This window comes from Balaenoptera acutorostrata, chromosome 9 (genome assembly GCF_949987535.1).
Source record: "Balaenoptera acutorostrata chromosome 9, mBalAcu1.1, whole genome shotgun sequence".
In the NCBI taxonomy this organism is placed as follows: Eukaryota; Metazoa; Chordata; class Mammalia; order Artiodactyla; family Balaenopteridae; genus Balaenoptera; species Balaenoptera acutorostrata.
This window is the reverse complement of record NC_080072.1, coordinates 88,808,656-88,829,658: the sequence shown is the minus strand read 5'-3', so window position 1 is coordinate 88,829,658 and position 21,003 is coordinate 88,808,656. Positions and strand designations below refer to the sequence as shown.

Here is a 21,003-nt window from a genome sequence, read left to right as displayed (position 1 = left end):
TGTAGACCCTGTTATGGGGGGTCAGAGGGGTGCAGCGAGGAGGTGGACCCTGTCATTGTGGAAGTAAGAGGGGGAAGGGAGGAGGTGGACCCTGTTATGCGAGGTCAGAGGGGGGCCGGGAGGAGGTAGACCCTGTTATGGGGGGTCAGAGGGGGGCAGGGAGGGGGTGGACCCTGTTATGGGGGGTCAGAGGGGGGCAAAGAGGAGGTGAAACCTGTCACTGTGCAGGTAAGAGGGGGCACTGAGGAGGTGGACCCTGTCATTGTGGAGGTAAGAGGGTGCACGCAGGTGGTGAACCCTGTCATTGTGGAGGTAAGAGGGGGCAGGGAGGAGGTGGACCCAGTCAGTTTGTAGGTAACAGGGGGCAGGGAGGAGGTGGACCCAGTCATTGTGGAGGGAAGAGGGGGCTTGTAAGAGGTGGACCCTGTCATTGTGGAGGTAAGAGGAGGGCAGGGAGGAGGTGGATACTGTAACTGTGGAGGTAAGAGGGGGCAGGGAGTAAGTGGATCCTCTCACTGTGGAGGTAAGAGAGGAGGTGGACCCTGGTATGGGGGTTCCGAGGGGGGCTGCGAGGAGGTGGACCCTGTTATGGGGGGTCAGAGGGGGGCAGCGAGGAGGTGGAGTGTGTCATAGTGGAGGTAAGAAGGGGTAAGGAGGAGGTGGACCCTGTAATAATGGAGGTAAGAGGGGGAAGGGAGGAGGTGGACCCTGTTATGGGAGGTCAGAGGAGGGCCGGGAGGAGGTAGACCCTGTCTTGTGGGGGTCAGGGGCCACGGATAAGCTAAGAAGGTGGTGATCGTCCTGGGGAGGGTGGCCGATTAAGGGGTGTGGGAAGGACCGCCTAATCTGAGCTATAGTTCCCCTTTTGTTCCTAACTCACGTTGTGTCCAGGAGGTGACTTTCTACCCCTGTGTCCATTGTCCTCACATGGAAACGTGAGAGTACGTCACCTGTTTCTTTCCGGGCGACGTCAGGCTCCACCCCGCACACTCTCTAGAGCGGCTGGTCCCACAGGCTCTGTGTGCGGCGCTGAGGACTTCATGGCACAGACTGTGGTGATCCGCATCCTGGGTTCACCGTCCAGCTGGAGAAACGTCTGTCACACCATCACCTGTGTGATTGATAATTTTCCCAACGAAGATGCCTTGGATGCCTTAAATAAATAAAAAATAAAGTGTTGATATCTTTTTCAATATAGCTGCTTTCATTTGTAATCTTGTGTATTTTCTGTATTAAAAAGCATTATTCTTAGAAGAGATTTCCTAGACACACAAAAATGGTAAAGACTGCATGATTTTCAGTCAATGATCAAATGGGAGCCTCTAGGAGCGGGGGCAGATTAGAGAGATAACCTGAGTCCTCAATGCTCCAGTGGGAGTAGATGGGCTGCTGAATGTGAGTTTTAAAAATCTGTTTAAAATGCATCCCTTAGATGATACGAAAGCAAGGAATCTGCAGAATCCCAAAATGAAGCGAAAGCAGACTTTGCCTGGAGGATTCTGCAGAATCCTGTAGAGCCTGTGCTTCTCCGAAGGCTGCCTGGCATCAGAATAGGAGACAAAGCCCGGGTCAGATGCCCCCTATCAGACTGAGCCCCCAAAAGGCTCCACCTTGATGAGGGGAAGTGACAAATTAACCCATCACAGTGCCAAGGGCACTTAGGATGCTATGGGTGGGAGTGGATGGGTGGGTGGGGAGAGGGCACCAGGAGAACAGGGACCACGAGGGATCCCTGTTTGGTAGACGCCCACCCCCCAGCCCTGGCCCCTGAACTTTAGGCCACTAGCAACAAGAAATCCAAGTGCTGGCTGGAAGAATCCAACTTAACTCAGGCTTAACATTGCGTGCAGCAACGAACACCCAACACAGCCAAAAATAAAAATAAATAAATAAATTTAAAAAAAACAAAAAACAGCTCCAAGGAAAATGAGTACATCATGGTTAGAAATTACATGACATCAAGGAGGCGAGACACCATGAGTGAGAAGCAACGGGTGGCAGCTAGAAATAGAGCCGCAACGACTTCAGATGGTGGAAATAAAGTTTAATACCTTTAAGGAAATGAAAGGGAAACTTGAAAATCTGAACAGATAACAAGACAGAACTAAGCACATTTGAAAAAGGGAAAATAGTGACATTTATACACCTGAATAAAGTTCAAGAAATAATAGGCTGGGGAAGAAGGAACATTCAAAGAAATAGAATTTTCCAAAGTTGTTGAAAGACACCAACCCTCAGATTAAGAAGCCCAAAAAACCCCAAGCAGTATAAATATATAGACACAGATATAAGTAACAAAGGTGGGTCTGTTATAAAAGACAGCTGGAGAGGACGGTGTCCCCTCCCCACAGGAAAGACAGGTTATAATGAAAGCCTTCACATCAACAGTGGAAACCACAAGGCTATATGATAGTATCTTCAAAGTGCTGATTAACTCAAGCAAGAATTCTATAGCGAGTAAAACAAGGGAAAGTGTGAAACTTGGGCGTTTACCATCAAAGGACCCTCACTAAATGGATTCTGGAGGATGGAGTTAAAGCCAAAGGAAAATGAGCTCAGATGTGTGGCCTGACTCTGAAGGAGAAATAGTGAACCAAGCGGCTTTGTGACACCTAATCAAACCAGCAACTATAAATGAAACAACGGTAACTTATGGGGAAATAAAGCAGACTCGATTTAAAATGCCAAGTTACTGTAGGTTATAAATTGGGAGGGGAGGTTGCAGAATAAAGTATTTTGGGGTCCTTGTATTGTCCAGGACAAGACTATGGCTATTGATTACTGGTAACTTGTTAAATATGGATTAAATGGGCAAACACTAATAGAACAGACCCAGTGTAACCTTCAAAAGAAGTGAAGGGAAAAGAATAAGTGAAGGAAAACAAACAGTCCAAATGAAGGCAAGAGAAGAGGAAAAGGGGGAGAGGAACACGTAAAATGGGGCAAGTCAAAATTCAAAATGTGATGTTAGAGATAAAACCAAATCACAAAGCACTTCCCTGGAGGTCCAGTGGTTGAGACTTTGCCTTCCAATGCAGTGGGTGCAGGTTCAATCCCTGGCCAGGAAACTAAGATCCCGCATGGGATCTTTTGGCATGGCCAAAAAACCAAAACATAAAACATAAGCAATATTGTAGCAAATTCCATAAACACTTTAAAAATGGTCCACATCAAAAAAAAAATCTCAAAAAAAAAAGAAACCAAATCATAAATCTCAATACACGTAAGTGGACTAAATTCTCCTGTTCAGACCTTAAGAGTTATACCCTATTTTAAAAACAAAACAAATTTCAGCTATGTACTCTTTGCAAAAAACACACCTAAAGCACGCAGAAAGATAAAAGGCCCAACTATGGAAAAGACAGACCAGGCAATTAGTAACCAGCAGGAGGCAAACTATAGTCATATTAATAGCAAAGGAGAATTCAGGCAAAAAGCATCATTAGAAATAAGGAAATTTGCTGCAGAACAATAAGGGATTCCATTCACTGGGAAAATGTATCGATTCTAGATGTGTGTCCCATGGGAATTTGTGTATAGCCTCATGCGAAGCCAGACTGACAGAATTAGAGGAAAAACTTGTCCAATCCATTGTCATAGTAGATTTTAACACACTTATCAGTAATCGGTAGATCAAATGAACCAAGAAAATTAGTAAGAAAATAGAAGATGTGAACAGTGTCACCATCGGGCTTGAGCTAATGCACTTGACTGCATCTGATGTCTGGAAAAGACACATTCCTTTCAGGCACACATGAACACGTGCTGGTTTGGCACACGCTCAGATGTAAAGCTGACCTTGGTATACTTCAAAGAATTATGATCAGACTACATTTTTTAAAAACCGCAATGCAATTAAGTTAGAAAACAAAGCCAATAAGATCATTAGAAAAATTCATTCACTTGGAAATTTCATAACACTTGTAATCGGCTCGAGGGTCAAAGGAGAAATTATCATTGAAATTAGACAAATTCATCATCTCACTTTTCACATCAAACTCATGGGATGCAATTCTTGAAAGGAAACTTAGAATAGCAAGAATTGGCCTTTGAAAAAAATAAGGCTCAAAATTGAGCTAAGATCTAACAGAAATCAAAGACCCACAGGTGCAGAAGGAAGGAAATTAAGAGAACAGAAATTTGTGAAATAGAGAAGCACATCAACAAGGCAAAAACTACATGTTTGAAAAGACAAGATTCATTTTGTTTAAAGGCACAAATGAAATGGAGTGAAAAACACCATAACCACAGACGTTACTGAGAAAAAAAGATAAGATCCTGAGACCAACTCTCAACACCCTTCAAATTTTCATATAATTGATGACTACTGAGAAAGATAGAATTTAGCAAAACAGATTCAAGGAGAGAAACGAAGCCAGAATAATCCTTTACCTGTAAAAGAAATGCATGCAATGGTCAAAATTTTTACCATGAAGAAAACACCACATGCAAATGGCTTTATCAGAATGCTCCCAAACATTCAGGAAACAGATAATTCCATTCTTACGTGAAGAAATAATAAACAATTCATTTTAAGAAACCAGCATAAGCCGGACAACCAAACTGACAAAAACGGAACGGGAAAGAAAACTACAGCCCAATCTTCCTCATGGACACGGATGCAAAAATTCTCAACAAATATCATCCAACCAGATCCAACACTGAAAAAAAAAATCATGATCAAGTTAGTTTTTATTCCAGGAATGAGACTGATTAATATGAAAATGTATTACTAGAACTGTTGTTAATTAACAGATTTAAAAGGATATGTTATCTCAACAGACAAAGAAACTAGAATTCAGCATCCATATATGACATTTAAAGTTTTTCTTAGCATATTTTTCAAAGAATAGTAATTTCCTTAACTTGACAAAAGACGTCGACCAAGAACACCCAGCAAACATACTTTATGGAGAAGCACGGCAACATTTAAGGTGAGGAATAGAGTGAAGACGTCCTTTCCATCACGCCCACCCCACCTCCCCCTCAACGCTGCACTGGGGTTTGCGGCTGCCCCAGAGGAGTGAAGAAAAAGAAACGAAAGTTTTCATGGAACCCTGTTACCCAAGCTCTCACTGCTCGCCACAGGACAGGCCAATAATCAGGAGACGAGTTGCTGGGCAAAGAATAACGACTTCCTTCGGAGAGCCCCCAAACCCAGAAGACGGTGGGCTCGTGCCCCCAGGAGCCGTCTTGCCTGCGGCAGCAGTCGGGCTCCTTTTATACTACAAGGGGCGGGACTAAAGCCAAGCACTTCCTGGTTCCCGTCAGCCTCCGGAGGGGAGGTGTTCATTTCTCCCTCCTGCAGTCATTCACAGGTGGGCCTGCTCAGGAGGTTTCTTGGGAGCTAAACACACAGGTGTTTGAGCTGAATGCTCATTTACCTTCATCTCTCGGAGGCAAGGGTCCGAGATGGGCCATTGTGTGGAATTTAAGCTTATCGGCTTAAATTAACTTGTAAGAGAATACAAAATGTTCTTCCCTATTACAACTCTACGTTATATCAAAATGTAGAGTAGTACAACTGATGTGGAAAACATGTGTGGTGATTCCCCGAAAAATTAAACAGAGTTACCATATGATCTAATAATTCCACTTCTGGGTATATCCCCCAAAGAACTGAACGTGGGGACATGAAGAGATGTTTACAGACCCGTGTCCACAGCATTACTCACAACAGCCAGGAGGTGGAGGCAACCCAGTGTCCGCTGATGGATGATGGATAAACAAAACGTGGGCTACACACAAAATAGAATATTATTCAGCCTTAAAAAGGGAGGAACTTCTGACACCTGCTATAACATGGATGAACCTTGAGGACATTATGCTCAGTGACATAAGCCAGTCACCAAAGGACAAATACTGTGTGTCTGATTCCACTCATATGAGATCCCCAGAGGAGTCAAATTCACCGAGACAGGAAGTGGATGGTGCGTACCAGGGGCTGGGGGAGGGGATGGGGAGTGAGTGTTTAATGGAGACAGAGTTTCAGTTTGGGGAAGATGAAATGATTCTGGACGTAGACGGTGGGACGGTTGTACAACAAGGTGAATGTACTTAATGCCACTGAACTATACATCTAAAACTGCTTAAAATGATGGATTTTATGTTGTGTACATTTTACCACAAAGTTTTAAAAGTTGTAAGGATTCCAAAGGATTGTCCACAAACACTGGTCTCCTGATGCTGGTAGGAACTTCCCACCAAACCCAGGGGTTTATCATCTGCAGCTTGTGAATGAGGATGTGTTTCAGAGACTATATGCAAAATCACCTATCATTTTTCTGAGAAAGCTTCCATCAGGCTGTCAGAGGGTCTGTGACCCACACGAGTTCAAGAGCCATTCTGAGGGCCCCTCCCCTCTGCAGGTGTCACCTCCCCACTTTCCTCCCCTCCCTCTACCCACCCCCAGGACACTTTTCTCTTTCATTCACTCAGATTGTTTAAACATGATGCAATGTATACTCGTAAATCTTTCTTGAACTCATTAGACAAGGTTTAATTTTTTTAAGACAAGTGAGGCTGTGGAATCAACCAAACTTCCGTGTTTTTTCTATTACCCTTTTTTTCCTGCCTGACAATATTAAACAGGTCCACCTCTGGCTCGGGATGTGGAACAGCAAATTTGCAAACCCATGTGGATGCTTCATCCCCCAAACCGTGTTCTGTGACCTTAAATTAATTTCCAGCTAAATTTTCTTGCTTTTTTATTCTTAATTTGGCATTTAGTGTGGACTGAATTCGAATACATTGAAGACCCCTGCTCGGTCCCATGGTCTGGGGTGGTGGGAACTCTTGGAGAGGTAACACTTCAGATAGCAGAGGGGAGGTGCCTCTGAGAAGTTGCTTCAACCTCAGAAACATGCAGGGAAGGAAAACTCTCGCCAGCTCAAGTTTCATCCAAGTGAACTCTGAGATGTGTTAACAAAATGTTTTTATTTCTATTTTTAAATGAAATGCACTGTTAGGTACTTGCATGAAACCTCGGAAGGCATTTACGTTCTTTGCTTTAACTCTTCCTTTGTGGCCACAGAAAGCGGGTAGGAAGGATGAACCGAGAACAGGCGCAGCAGACACAGCCCGGGCATCGTGCGGAGCCTGCGGCCCCGAGCCCGCCTGAGCGACGGTCAGTAGTCGTCATAGTTGATGCTGGCTCCGTGCCTGAAGCCCTAGGGGCTCCAGGGACCGATCGCAGCATCCTCATCGTGGTGGCGCTGGTGGTAATCGTAGCAGTCGTGCCCATTCCGACCTCTGTTTAGCCAATAGGTGATGGCATCCTCAAATTTCTGCAGGAAAAGAGGATGAGAGGGGATGAACGTAAGGACACCGTTTCCCAGAGAACATCTTACTGACGCTGTTTCTCTGGGATCTTTCTTCAACGAGGAACAACCCCTCCTAAGAATAACTCCTGCCACAAGGACCTACTGTACAGCACAGGGAGAAATTATATTCCCTATCTTGTAATAACTTATAAGGGAGAAGAATCTGAAAAAGAATATATGTATAACCGAATCACTTTGCTGTATACCTGAAACTAACATAACATTGTAAATCAACTCTACTTCAATAGAAAACAATAAATCATCGTTTTTTAAAAAGACCAACTCCTGGCTACAGCATCCCTGGGCCAGAGGTCAATACTAACCAGCTGGAGAACGCTGCTGAAAGCTTTCTCCCCCAAAGGAGTACACACCCCTACCCGTGAACACGTCTGTCTGTGAGTTCTAAATATACCCCAGACTTCAACAGTTTTCTCTTTTTCAGTCAAGAAAATGGACCCCTGCCCAATACAGTAACAGCTGGGCCTGTCCCCAGGCGCTGGGCATCTGATGTGGCAGACGCTGACCCCCTCCCCGTCCCGCCCGGGCTTCGTGAACGTGGTGCATGAAACCACTTTGCAGCCTCGGGGCAGGGAATTTGGACACGTCTGGCGGTGACACTCTCACACCTGTCGTGTTGCTCAGACAGGCCCGGATGCAGTGATTCAGGCCACAAACGCTTACTACGTGGGCACGATTCAACCCTCATCCCCGTCTACTCACTCGGCCTGGGGCTCCAGACTCCTCTGACCCTCCCCCAGTCCCTGCCTTGAAAAGGAAACAGCTTGCTTGTCTCACAATACTGCAGTTTTTCCCATAGTGAAGTAGTCTCGTTCCTTGGTTTTTCTCATTTTATAATCTTGTTTGAGGTTTTGGCTTAACATATTTTTTTTCCAAACAATTTGTAAAATATTTTATGAATACAGAAATAATGCAGACACATTTAACAAATGTGTATGTGAGAGGGAGACAAAGAAAAAGGGAGAGATTTCCATTGCCGAAGGCAACCACTACTGACATTTGGATGCATTTCCTTCTAGTCTCTTCTATGCATCATATTTAGTTATTATACCCTTACTTGATCCCCATTTTTATTCTGGTTTTGTCACCAGTCATTATTTTAGCCATTTCCCCATGTCAAACTCTTAACACCCATTTTCTTGAACTGCAAATACAGATAATCAAGGAAATGCAAATTACTAAACTATGATATGGCATTTTATCAAAGAAGTAAATTTATTTGTTTTAAAAATTTTTCAGTGGCAATACCAGATGCTGCTGAAGATCTGAGAATAGTGGGGCTCTCACGCATGACTTATGGGAAGATGAAATTTGCTGGTACTTAACGACCGTGACGTGTGATTCTATCTTTTGGCCCAGTAACTCCACTGGACAAAATGATACTAAGTAAGGAGAAAACTACACAGGAAGATGCAAATAACAGTACCTGCCTTTTGGGTTGTTGTGAATGTTAGGTAATTCATATAAGTATGAGACCCGTGCCTGGCACAGTTTGGCTCTAGGTGCTTAGTGATTTGCACAGCAAGAAAATTATATTTGAGTAGCAAAAAGATAATTAGGGAACAACTGGTATAGCCAACGGTTAGGACTGGGAAGGAAATTATACAGCTACAGGATTGCATGCTATGCAGCCATTAAAAAGGATGTTTCTGAAGAGTTTACTTTTGTTCGCCTCTTGCAGTATTTTGTATACACCCTCCATTCACAATATGAGCCATGAGCCCGTTTGGAAAAACCCTTCCAGTTCCCCCCTGGAAGATGCCACCCTCCGTCCACTCCCTGGCTGGGGCAGTGAGCTGTGCTCTCCACATCAGGCCTCACTCAGCACAGCCCTGCCCATCACCCTGCAGACTCGCTCCGGGCCAGTGGAATCTCACACCTTAACTCCGCCGCTGGCTGACCTGTACCTGGTCCCCGGCTGGGAGTCGGGGATGATAAGCAGTCTTTTTCCTTCATTTGGTGAATATGTCCATTCATGCTACCTGGACACATGAACCGAACCGTACTTCCTGCAAATGCATTGACAAATTTTCCCAGGAGCATCTGCAAAGACCCGTCTCTCTTTAAAAGACGCTTTGCATCTCTTTCCAATATCCTCATGGGTCTTTGCATCGATCTTGCTGTTTCTGACATTTTTTGGGAGGCAAAGTTGAAAATGTTTTGGGAGGGGGTGAGTTATTTTTAAAGACACCCAGGCAAAACGGACCAGATACATTAAAAGAGTCCCTAAGAACACCAGACTATCGATGAATTTAAGTCCCAGCCATTTTGGGCGGGGAAGTCTCTGGATCTCTGTTTCCAAAACCTGATGGGAGAGATTCCCATCTGGGCACACTGGGATGGAAAATTCTAGCTAATACTCTTACCTGGTCATATTGGCGGTAAGAGGGGGCAGGGAGGAGGTGGACCGTGTCATCATGGAGGTAACAGGGGGCAGAGAGGCGGTTGACCGCGTCATAATGGAGGTAAGAGGGGGCAGGGAGGACGTGGACCCTGTCACTGTAGAGGTAAGAGGGGGCATGTAGGAGGTGGACCCTGTCACTGTGGAGGTAAGAGGGGGCACGGAGGAGGTGGACCCTGTCACTGTGGAGGTAAGAGGGGGCACGGAGGAGGTGGACCCTCTCACTGTGGAGGTAAGAGGGGGCAGGGAGGAGGTGGACCCTGTCACTGTGGAGGTAAGAGGGGGCAGGGAGGAGGTGGACCCTGTCACTGTGGAGGTAAGAAGGGGCACGGAGGAGGTGGACCCTGTCACTGTGGAGGTAAGAGGGGGCAGGGAGGAGGTGGACCCTGTCACTCTGGAGGTAAGAGGGGCTACGGAGGAGGTGGACCCTGTCTCTGTGGAGGTAAGAGGGGGCTCGGAGGAGGTGGGCCCTGTCACTGTGGAGGTAAGAGGGGGCACGGAGGAGGTGGACCCTGTCATTGTGGAGGTAAGAGGGGGCATGGAGGAGGTGAACCCAGTCATTTTGTAGGTAAGAGGGGGCAGGGAGGAGGTGGACCCAGTCATTGTGGAGGTAAGAGGGTGGCAGGGAGGAGGTGGACACTGTCATAGTGGAGGTAAGAGGGGGCATGGAGGAGGTGAACCCAGTCATTTTGTAGGTAAGAGGGGGCAGGGAGGAGGTGGACCCAGTCATCGTGGAGGGAAGAGGGGGCATGGAGGAGGAGGACACTGTGATTGTGGAAGTAAGATGGGGCAGGGACGAGGTGGACCCAGTCATTGTGGAGGTAAGAGGAGGGCAGGGAGGAGGTGGACCCAGTCATTGTGGAGGTAAGAGGGGCAGGGAGGAGGTGGACCCAGTCATTGTGGAGGTAATAGGGGGGCAGGGAGGAGGTGGACACTGTCATAGTGGAGGTTAGAAGGAGCACGGCGTAGGTGGACCCTGTCATAATGGAGGTAAGAGGGGGAAGGGAGTAGGTGGACCCTGTTATTGCAGTTCAGAAAAGGGCAGGGAAGAGGTAGACCCGGTTATGGTGGGTCAGAGGGGGGCAAGGAGGGGGTGGACACTGTTATAGGGGGTCAGAGGGGGGCAAAGAGGAGGTGGACCCTGTCATTGTGGAAGTAAGAGGGGGAAGGGAGGAGGTGGACCCTGTTATAGGGGGTCAGAGGGGGGCAAAGAGGAGGTGGACCCTGTCATTGTGGAGGTAAGAGGGGGCACGGAGTCGATGGACCCTGTTACTGTGGAAGTAAGAGGCGGCACGGAGGAGGTGGACCCTTTCACTATGGAGGTAAGACCGGGCACGGAGGAGGTGGACCCTGACACTGTGGAGGTAAGAGGGGGCAAGGAGGAGGTGGACCCTTTCATTGTGGAGGTAAGAGGGGGCAGGGAGGAGGTGGACCCAGTCATTTTTTAGGGAAGAGGGGGCAGGGAGGAGGTGGACCCAGTGATTGTGGAGGGAAGAGGGGGCTTGGAGGAGGTGGACCCTGTCATTGTGGAGGTAAGAGGGGGGCAGGGAGGAGGTGGACCCTGTCATTGTGGAGGTAAGAGGGGGCACGGAGGAGGTGGACTCTGTCATTGTGGAGGTAAGAGGGGGAAGAGAGGAGGTGGACTCTGTCATGGGGGGTCAGAGGGGGGCAGGGAGGAGGTGGACCCTGTCATTGTGGAGGTAAGAGGGCACACAGAGGAGGTGGACCCTGTCATTGTAGAGGTAAGAGGGGGCAGCGAGGAGGTGGACCCTGTGATTGTGGAGGTAAGAGGGGGAAGGGAGGAATTGGACCCTGTTATGGGGGGTCAGAGGGGGGCAGCGAGGAGATGGACCCTGTTATGTGCAGTGAGAGGGGGGCAGCGAGGAGGTGTACCCTGTTACGGGGGGTGAGAGGGGGGCAGCGAGGAGGTGGACTCTGTCATAGTGGAGGTAAGAAGGGGCACGGAGGAGGTGGACCCTGTCATAATGGAGTTAAGAGGGGGAAGGGAGGAGGTGGACCCTGTTATGGAAGGTAAGCGGAGGGCAGGGAGGAGGTAGACTCTGTTATGGGAAGTCAGAGGGGGGCAGGGAGGGCGTGGACCCTGTTATGGGGGATCAGAGGTGGGCAGCGAGGAGTTGGACCATGTCATTGTGGAGGTAAGAGGGGGAAGGGAGGAGGTGGACCCTGTTATGGGGGGTCAGAGGGGGGCAGCGAGGAGGTGGACCCTGTTATGGGGGGTCAGAGGCGGGCAGCGAGGAGGTGGATTCTGTCATAGTGCAGGTAAAAAGGGGCACGGAGAAGGTGGACCCTGTTATAGTGGAGGTAAGAGGCGGCACGGAGGAGGTGGACCCTGTCAGTGTGGAGGTAAGAGGGGGCACAGAGTGGGTGGACCCTCTTTTGGGGGGTCAGAGAGTGGCAGCGAGGATGTGTACCCTATTAAGGGGGGTTTGAGTGCGGCAGCGAGGAGGTGGACTATGTCATAGTGGATATAAGAAGGGGCACGGAGTAGGTGGACCCTTTCATAATGGAGGTAAGAGAGGGAAGGGAGGATGTGGACCCAGTTATGTGAGGTCAAAGGGAGGCAGCGAGGAGGTGGACCCTGTCAATGTGGATGTAAGAGTGGGCAAGGAGGAGGTGGACCCTGTCACTGTGGAGGTAAGAGGGTGCACGGAGGAGGTGGACCCTGACACTGTGGAGGTAAGAGGGGGCACGGAGGAGGTGGACCCTCTCATTCTGGAGGTAAGAGGGGGTATGGAGGAGGTGAACCCAGTCATTTTGTAGGTAAGAGGGGGCAGGGAGAAGGTGGACACAGTCGTTGTGGAGGGAAGAGGGGGCATGGAGGAGGAGGACACTGTGATTGTGGAGGTAAGATGGGGCAGGGACGAGGTGGACCCTGTCATTGTGGAGGTAAGAGGGGGAAGGGAGGAGGTGGACCCTGTTATTGGAGTTCAGAGAAGGGCAGGGAAGAGGTAGACCATATTATGGGGGGTCAGAGGGGGACAAGGAGGGGGTGGACCCTGGTATGGGGGGTCAGAGGGGGGCAGCGAGGAGGTGGACACTGTCATAATGTAGGTAAGAGAGGGAAGGGAGGAGGTGGACCCTGTTATGGAAGGTAAGCGGAGGGCAGGGAGGAGGTAGACTCTGTTATGGGAAGTCAGAGGGGGGCAGGGAGGGCGTGGACCCTGTTATGGGGGATCAGAGGCGGGCAGCGAGGAGGTGGACCCTGTCATTGTGGAGGTAAGAGGGGGAAGGGAGGAGGTGGACCCTGTTATGGGGGTCAGAGGGGGGCAGCGAGGAGGTGGACCCTGTTATGGGGGGTCAGAGGCGGGCAGCGAGGACGTGGATTCTGTCATAGTGGAGGTAAAAAGGGGCACGGAGAAGGTGGACCCTGTTATAGTGGAGGTAAGAGGCGGCACGGAGGAGGTGGACCCTGTCACTGTGGAGGTAATAGGGAGCACGGAGGAGGTGGACCCTGTCATAATGGAGGTAAGAGAGGGAAGGGAGGTGGTGGACCCTGTTATGGGGGGACAGAGGGTGGCAGCGAGGAGGTGGACCCTGTGATTGTCGAGGTATGAAGGGGCATGGAGGAGGTGGACCCTGTCACTGTGGAGGTAAGAGGGGGCACCGAGGAGTTGGACCCTGTCACTGTGGAGGTAGGAGGGGGCATGGAGGAGGTGGACCCTGTCACTGTGGAGGCAAGAGGCGGCACGGTGGAGGTGGACCCTATCACTGTGGAGGTAAGAGAGGGCAGGGAGGAGGTGGACCCTGTCACTGTGGAGGTAAGAGGGTGCACGGAGGAGGTGGACCCTGACACTGTGGAGGTAAGAGGGGGCACGGAGTAGGTGGACCCTGTCATTGTGGAGGTAAGAGGGGGGCAGGGAGGAGGTGGACTCTGTCACTGTGGAGGTAAGAGGGGGCATGGAGGAGGTGGACCCTGTCATTTTGTAGGTAAGAGGGGGCAGGGAGGAGGTGGACCCGGTTATGGGGGGGTCAGAGGGGGGCAGGGGGGAGATGGACCCGGTTATGGGGGGGTCAGAGGGGGGCAGCGAGGAGGTGGACCCTGTCATTGTGGAGGTAAGAGGGGGCACCGAGGAGTTGGACCCTGTCACTGTGGAGGTAAGATGGGGCACGGAGGAGGTGGACCCTGTCACTGTGGAGGTAAGAGGGGGCACGGAGGAGGTGGACCCTGTCACTGTGGAGTTAAGAGGGGGGAAGGAGGATTTGGACCCTGTCACTGTGGAGGTAAGAGGGGGCACGGAGGAGGTGGACCCTGTCACTGTGTAGCCAAGAGGGGGCACGGAGGAGGTGGACCCTGTCACTGTTGAGGAAAGAGGGGGCACGGAGTATGTGGACCCTGTCACTGTGGAGGTAAGGGGGGCACGGGTAGGTGGACCCTTTCACTGTGGAGATAAGAGGGGGCACGGAGGAGGTTGACCCTGTCACTGTGGAGGTAAGAGGGGGCAGGGAGGAGGTGGACCCTGTCATTGTGGAGGTAAGACTGAGGCAGGGAGGAGGTGGACCCTGTTATTGTGGAGGTAAGAGGGTGGCAGGGAGGAGGTGGACCCTGTCATAGTGGAGGTAAGAAGGGGCACGGAGGAGGTGGACCCTGTAATAATGGAGGTAAGAGGGGGAAGGGAGGAGGTGTACCCTGTTACGGGGGGTCAGAGGGGGGCAGCGAGGAGGTGGACTCTGTCATAGTGGAGGTAAGAGGGGGCAGGGAGGAGGTGTACCGTGTCATAGTGGAGGGAAGAGGGGGCAGGCAGGAGGTGGACCCTGTTATAGGGGGTCAGAGGGGGGCAAAGAGGAGGTGGACCCTGTCATTGTGGAAGTAAGAGGGGGAAGGGAGGAGGTGGACCCTGTTATAGGGGGTCAGAGGGGGGCAGCGAGGAGGTGGACTCTGTCATAGTGGAGGTAAGAAGGGGCACGGAGGAGGTGGACCCTGTAATAATGGAGGTAAGAGGGGGAAGGGAGGAGGTGTACCCTGTTACGGGGGGTCAGAGGGGGGCAGCGAGGAGGTGGACTCTGTCATAGTGGAGGTAAGAGGGGGCAGGGAGGAGGTGTACCGTGTCATAGTGGAGGGAAGAGGGGGCAGGCAGGACGTGGACCCTGTTATAGGGGGTCAGAGGGGGGCAAAGAGGAGGTGGACCCTGTCATTGTGGAAGTAAGAGGGGGAAGGGAGGAGGTGGACCCTGTTATAGGGGGTCAGAGGGGGGCAAAGAGGAGGTGGACCCTGTCATTGTGGAGGTAAGAGGGGGCACGGAGTCGATGGACCCTGTAACTGTGGAAGTAAGAGGCGGCACGGAGGAGGTGGACCCTTTCACTATGGAGGTAAGACCGGGCACGGAGGAGGTGGACCCTGACACTGTGGAGGTAAGAGGGGGCAAGGAGGAGGTGGACCCTTTCATTGTGGAGGTAAGAGGGGGCAGGGAGGAGGTGGACCCAGTCATTTTGTAGGTAAGAGGGGGCAGGGAGGAGGTGGACCCAGTGACTGTGGAGGGAAGAGGGGGCTTGGAGGAGGTGGACCCTGTCATTGTGGAGGTAAGACGGGGGCAGGGAGGAGGTGGACCCTGTCACTGTGGAGGTAAGAGGGGGCACGGAGGAGGTGGACCCTGTGATTGTGGAGGTAAGAGGGGGAAGGGAGGAGGTGGACCCTGTTATCGGGGGTCAGAGGGGGGCAGCGAGGAGGTGGACCCTGTTATGGGGGGTCAGAAGGGGGCAGCGAGGAGGTGGACTCTGTCATAGTGGAGGTAAGAGGGGGCATGGAGGAGGTGGAACCTGTCATTGTAGAGGTAAGAGGGGGCAGCGAGGAGGTGGACCCTGTGATTGTGGAGGTAAGAGGGGGAAGGGAGGAGGTGGACCCTGTTATGGGGGGTCAGAGGGGGGCAGCGAGGAGGTGGACCCTGTTATGGGGGGTCAGAGGGGGGCAGCGAGGGGGTGTACCCTGTTACGGGGGGTCACACGGGGGCAGCGAGGAGGTGGACCCTGTCATAGTGGATGGAAGAAGGGGCACGGAGGGGGTGGACCCTGTCATAATGGGGGTAAGAAGGGGAAGGGAGGATGTGGACCCTGTTATGGGGGTTCAGAGGGGGGCATCGAGGAGGTGGACCTTATCATTGTGGAGGTAAGAGGGGGAAGGGAGGAGGTGGACCCTGTTATGGGGGGTCAGAGGGGGGCAGCGAGGAGGTATACCCTGTTACGGGGGGGTCAGAGGGTGGCAGCGAGGAGGTGGACCCTGTCATTGTGGCGGTAAGAAGGGGCACGGAGGAGGTGGACCGTGTCATAATGGAGATAAGAGGGGGAAGGGAGGAGGTGGACCCTGTTATGGGGGGTCAGAGGAGGGCAGGGAGGAGGTAGACCGTGTTATGGGGGGTCAGAGGGGGACAGCGAGGAGGTGGACCCTGTCATTGTGGAGGTAAGAGGGGGAAGGGAGGAGGTGGACCCTGTTATGGGGGGTCAGAGGGGGGCAGCGAGGAGGTGGACCCTATTATCGTGGGTCAGAGGGGGGCAGGGAGGAGGTAGATCCTGTTATAGGGGTCAGAGGAGGGCAGGGAGGAGGTGGACCTTTTTATGAGGGGTCAGAGGGGGGCCGCGAGCAGGTGGACCGTGTCATTATGGAGGTAAGAGAGGGAAGGGAGGAGGTGGACTCTGTTATGGGGGATCAGAGGGGGGCAGTGAGCAGGTGGACCCTGTTATGGGGGGTCAGAGGGGGGCAAAGAGGAGGTGGACCCTGTCATTGTACAGGTAAGAGGTGGCAGAGAGAAGGTGGACCCTGTGATTGTGGAGGTAAGAGGGGGAAGGGAGGTGGTGGACCCTGTTATGGGGGGTCACAGCGGGGCAGCGAGGAGGTGGAACCTGATACTGGGGGTCAGAGGGGGGCAGCGAGGCAGTGGACCCTGTTACGGGGGGTTTGAGGGGGGCAGCGAGGAGGTGGACACTGTCATTGTGGAGGTTAGAGGGGGAAGGGAGGTGGTGGACCCTGTTATGGGGGTCACAGCGGGGCAGCGAGGAGGTGGAACCTGATACTGGGGGTCAGAGGGGGACAGCGAGGCGGTGGACCCTGTTACGGGGGGTTTGAGGGGGGCAGCGAGGAGGTGGACACTGTCATTGTGGAGGTAAGAGGGCGAAGGGAGGAGGTGGACCCTGTTATGGGGGGTCAGTGGGGGGCAGCGAGGAGGTGGACCCTGTTAAGGGGGGTCAGAGGGGGGCAGCGAGGAGGTGGATTCTGTCATAGTGCAGGTAGAAAAGGGCACGGAGAAGGTGGACCCTTTTATAGTGGAGGTAAGAGGCGGCACGGAGGAGGTGGACCCTGTCAGTGTGGAGGTAAGAGGGGGCACGGAGTGGGTGGACCCTCTTATGGGGGGTCAGAGAGTGGCAGCGAGGATGTGTACCCTATTAAGGGGGGTTTGAGTGGGGCAGCGAGGAGGTGGACTATGTCATAGTGGATGTAAGGAGGGGCACGGAGTAGGTGGACCCTTTCATAATGGAGGTAAGAGAGGGAAGGGAGGATGTGGACCCAGTTATGGGAGGTCAAAGGGGGACAGGGAGGAGTTGGACCCTGTTATGGAGGGTTAGAGGGGGGCAGGGAGGGGGTGGACCCTGCTATGGGGGGTAAGAGGGGGGCAGCGAGGAGGTGTATCCTGTTACGGGGGGGTCAGAAGATGGCAGCGAGGAGGTGTACTCTGTCATAGTGGAGGTAAGTAGGGGCACGGAGGAGGTGGACCCTGTTATAGTGGGGGTAAGAGGTGGCACGGAGGAGGTGGACCCTGTCACTGTGGAGGTAAGAGGGGGCACGGATTAGGTGGACCCTGTTCAGGGGGGATAGAGGGGGGCAGCGAGGAGGTGGAGTATGTCATAGTGGAGGTAAGAAGGGGCACGGAGAAGGTGGACCCTGTCATAATGGAGGTAAGAGAGGGAAGGGATGAGGTGGACCCTGTTATGGTAGGTCAGAGGGGGGCAGGAAGGATGTAGACCCTGTTATGGGGGGTCAGAGGGGTGCAGCGAGGAGGTGGACCCTGTCATTGTGGAAGTAAGAGGGGGAAGGGAGGAGGTGGACCCTGTTATGCGAGGTCAGAGGGGGGCCGGGAGGAGGTAGACCCTGTTATGGGGGGTCAGAGGGGGGCAGGGAGGGGGTGGACCCTGTTATGGGGGGTCAGAGGGGGGCAAAGAGGAGGTGAACCCTGTCACTGTGCAGGTAAGAGGGGGCACTGAGGAGGTGGACCCTGTCATTGTGGAGGTAAGAGGGCGCACGCAGGTGGTGAACCCTGTCATTGTGGAGGTAAGAGGGGGCAGGGAGGAGGTGGACCCAGTCAGTTTGTAGGTAACAGGGGGCAGGGAGGAGGTGGACCCAGTAATTGTGGAGGGAAGAGGGGGCTTGTAAGAGGTGGACCCTGTCATTGTGGAGGTAAGAGGAGGGCAGGGAGGAGGTGGATACTGTAACTGTGGAGGTAAGAGGGGGCAGGGAGTAAGTGGATCCTCTCACTGTGGAGGTAAGAGGGGGCAGGGAGGAGGTGGACCCTGGTATGGGGGTTCCGAGGGGGGCTGCGAGGAGGTGGACCCTGTTATGGGGGGTCAGAGGGGGGCAGCGAGGAGGTGGAGTGTGTCATAGTGGAGGTAAGAAGGGGCAAGGAGGAGGTGGACCCTGTAATAATGGAGGTAAGAGGGGGAAGGGAGGAGGTGGACCCTGTTATGGGAGGTCAGAGGAGGGCCGGGAGGAGGTAGACCCTGTCTTGTGGGGGTCAGGGGCCACGGATAAGCTAAGAAGGTGGTGATCGTCCTGGGGAGGGTGGCCGATTAAGGGGTGTGGGAAGGACCGCCTAATCTGAGCTATAGTTCCCCTTTTGTTCCTAACTCACGTTGTGTCCAGGAGGTGACTTTCTACCCCTGTGTCCATTGTCCTCACATGGAAACGTGAGAGTACGTCACCTGTTTCTTTCCGGGCGACGTCAGGCTCCACCCCGCACACTCTCTAGAGCGGCTGGTCCCACAGGCTCTGTGTGCGGCGCTGAGGACTTCATGGCACAGACTGTGGTGATCCGCATCCTGGGTTCACCGTCCAGCTGGAGAAACGTCTGTCACACCATCACCTGTGTGATTGATAATTTTCCCAACGAAGATGCCTTGGATGCCTTAAATAAATAAAAAATAAAGTGTTGATATCTTTTTCAATATAGCTGCTTTCATTTGTAATCTTGTGTATTTTCTGTATTAAAAAGCATTATTCTTAGAAGAGATTTCCTAGACACACAAAAATGGTAAAGACTGCATGATTTTCAGTCAATGATCAAATGGGAGCCTCTAGGAGCGGGGGCAGATTAGAGAGATAACCTGAGTCCTCAATGCTCCAGTGGGAGTAGATGAGCTGCTGAATGTGAGTTTTAAAAATCTGTTTAAAATGCATCCCTTAGATGATACGAAAGCAAGGAATCTGCAGAATCCCAAAATGAAGCGAAAGCAGACTTTGCCTGGAGGATTCTGCAGAATCCTGTAGAGCCTGTGCTTCTCCGAAGGCTGCCTGGCATCAGAATAGGAGACAAAGCCCGGGTCAGATGCCCCCTATCAGACTGAGCCCCCAAAAGGCTCCACCTTGATGAGGGGAAGTGACAAATTAACCCATCACAGTGCCAAGGGCACTTAGGATGCTATGGGTGGGAGTGGATGGGTGGGTGGGGAGAGGCCACCAGGAGAACAGGGACCACGAGGGATCCCTGTTTGGTAGACGCCCACCCCCCAGCCCTGGCCCCTGAACTTTAGGCCACTAGCAACAAGAAATCCAAGTGCTGGCTGGAAGAATCCAACTTAACTCAGGCTTAACATTGCGTGCAGCAACGAACACCCAACACAGCCAAAAATAAAAATAAATAAATAAATTTAAAAAAAACAAAAAACAGCTCCAAGGAAAATGAGTACATCATGGTTAGAAATTACATGACATCAAGGAGGCGAGACACCATGAGTGAGAAGCAACGGGTGGCAGCTAGAAATAGAGCCGCAACGACTTCAGATGGTGGAAATAAAGTTTAATACCTTTAAGGAAATGAAAGGGAAACTTGAAAATCTGAACAGATAACAAGACAGAACTAAGCACATTTGAAAAAGGGAAAATAGTGACATTTATACACCTGAATAAAGTTCAAGAAATAATAGGCTGGGGAAGAAGGAACATTCAAAGAAATAGAATTTTCCAAAGTTGTTGAAAGACACCAACCCTCAGATTAAGAAGCCCAAAAAACCCCAAGCAGTATAAATATATAGACACAGATATAAGTAACAAAGGTGGGTCTGTTATAAAAGACAGCTGGAGAGGACGGTGTCCCCTCCCCACAGGAAAGACAGGTTATAATGAAAGCCTTCACATCAACAGTGGAAACCACAAGGCTATATGATAGTATCTTCAAAGTGCTGATTAACTCAAGCAAGAATTCTATAGCGAGTAAAACAAGGGAAAGTGTGAAACTTGGGCGTTTACCATCAAAGGACCCTCACTAAATGGATTCTGGAGGATGGAGTTAAAGCCAAAGGAAAATGAGCTCAGATGTGTGGCCTGACTCTGAAGGAGAAATAGTGAACCAAGCGGCTTTGTGACACCTAATCAAACCAGCAACTATAAATGAAACAACGGTAACTTATGGGGAAATAAAGCAGACTCGATTTAAAATGCCAAGTTACTGTAGGTTATAAATTGGGAGGGGAGGTTGCAGAATAAAGTATTTTGGGGTCCTTGTATTGTCCAGGACAAGACTATGGCTATTGATTACTGGTAACTTGTTAAATATGGATTAAATGGGCAAACACTAATAGAACAGACCCAGTGTACCCTTCAAAAGAAGTGAAGGGAAAAGAATAAGTGAAGGAAAACAAACAGTCCAAATGAAGGCAAGAGAAGAGGAAAAGGGGGAGAGGAACACGTAAAATGGGGCAAGTCAAAATTCAAAATGTGATGTTAGAGATAAAACCAAATCACAAAGCACTTCCCTGGAGGTCCAGTGGTTGAGACTTTGCCTTCCAATGCAGTGGGTGCAGGTTCAATCCCTGGCCAGGAAACTAAGATCCCGCATGGGATCTTTTGGCATGGCCAAAAAACCAAAACATAAAACATAAGCAATATTGTAGCAAATTCCATAAACACTTTAAAAATGGTCCACATCAAAAAAAAAATCTCAAAAAAAAAAGAAACCAAATCATAAATCTCAATACACGTAAGTGGACTAAATTCTCCTGTTCAGACCTTAAGAGTTATACCCTATTTTAAAAACAAAACAAATT

General features: G+C 51.1%; 1 protein-coding gene and 1 long non-coding RNA gene across 9 annotated transcripts in view; one reads left to right on the top strand and one right to left on the bottom strand.

The window, feature by feature from the left end:
• Window positions 1-21,003, top strand: part of BCO2 (beta-carotene oxygenase 2) — a 479,892-nt gene that overhangs the window by 273,384 nt on the left and 185,505 nt on the right. The window lies entirely within an intron of this gene.
• LOC103009086 (uncharacterized) overlaps window positions 1-21,003 on the bottom strand; it is a 143,124-nt gene that overhangs the window by 120,377 nt on the left and 1,744 nt on the right. The window contains exons 2-4 of the long non-coding RNA XR_009009269.1: window positions 18,664-18,866; window positions 5,065-7,286; window positions 951-1,153 (exon numbers count right to left, since the gene is read on the bottom strand). This is a non-coding gene — a long non-coding RNA (uncharacterized LOC103009086). The remainder of the gene's footprint in view (window positions 1-950; window positions 1,154-5,064; window positions 7,287-18,663; window positions 18,867-21,003) is intronic.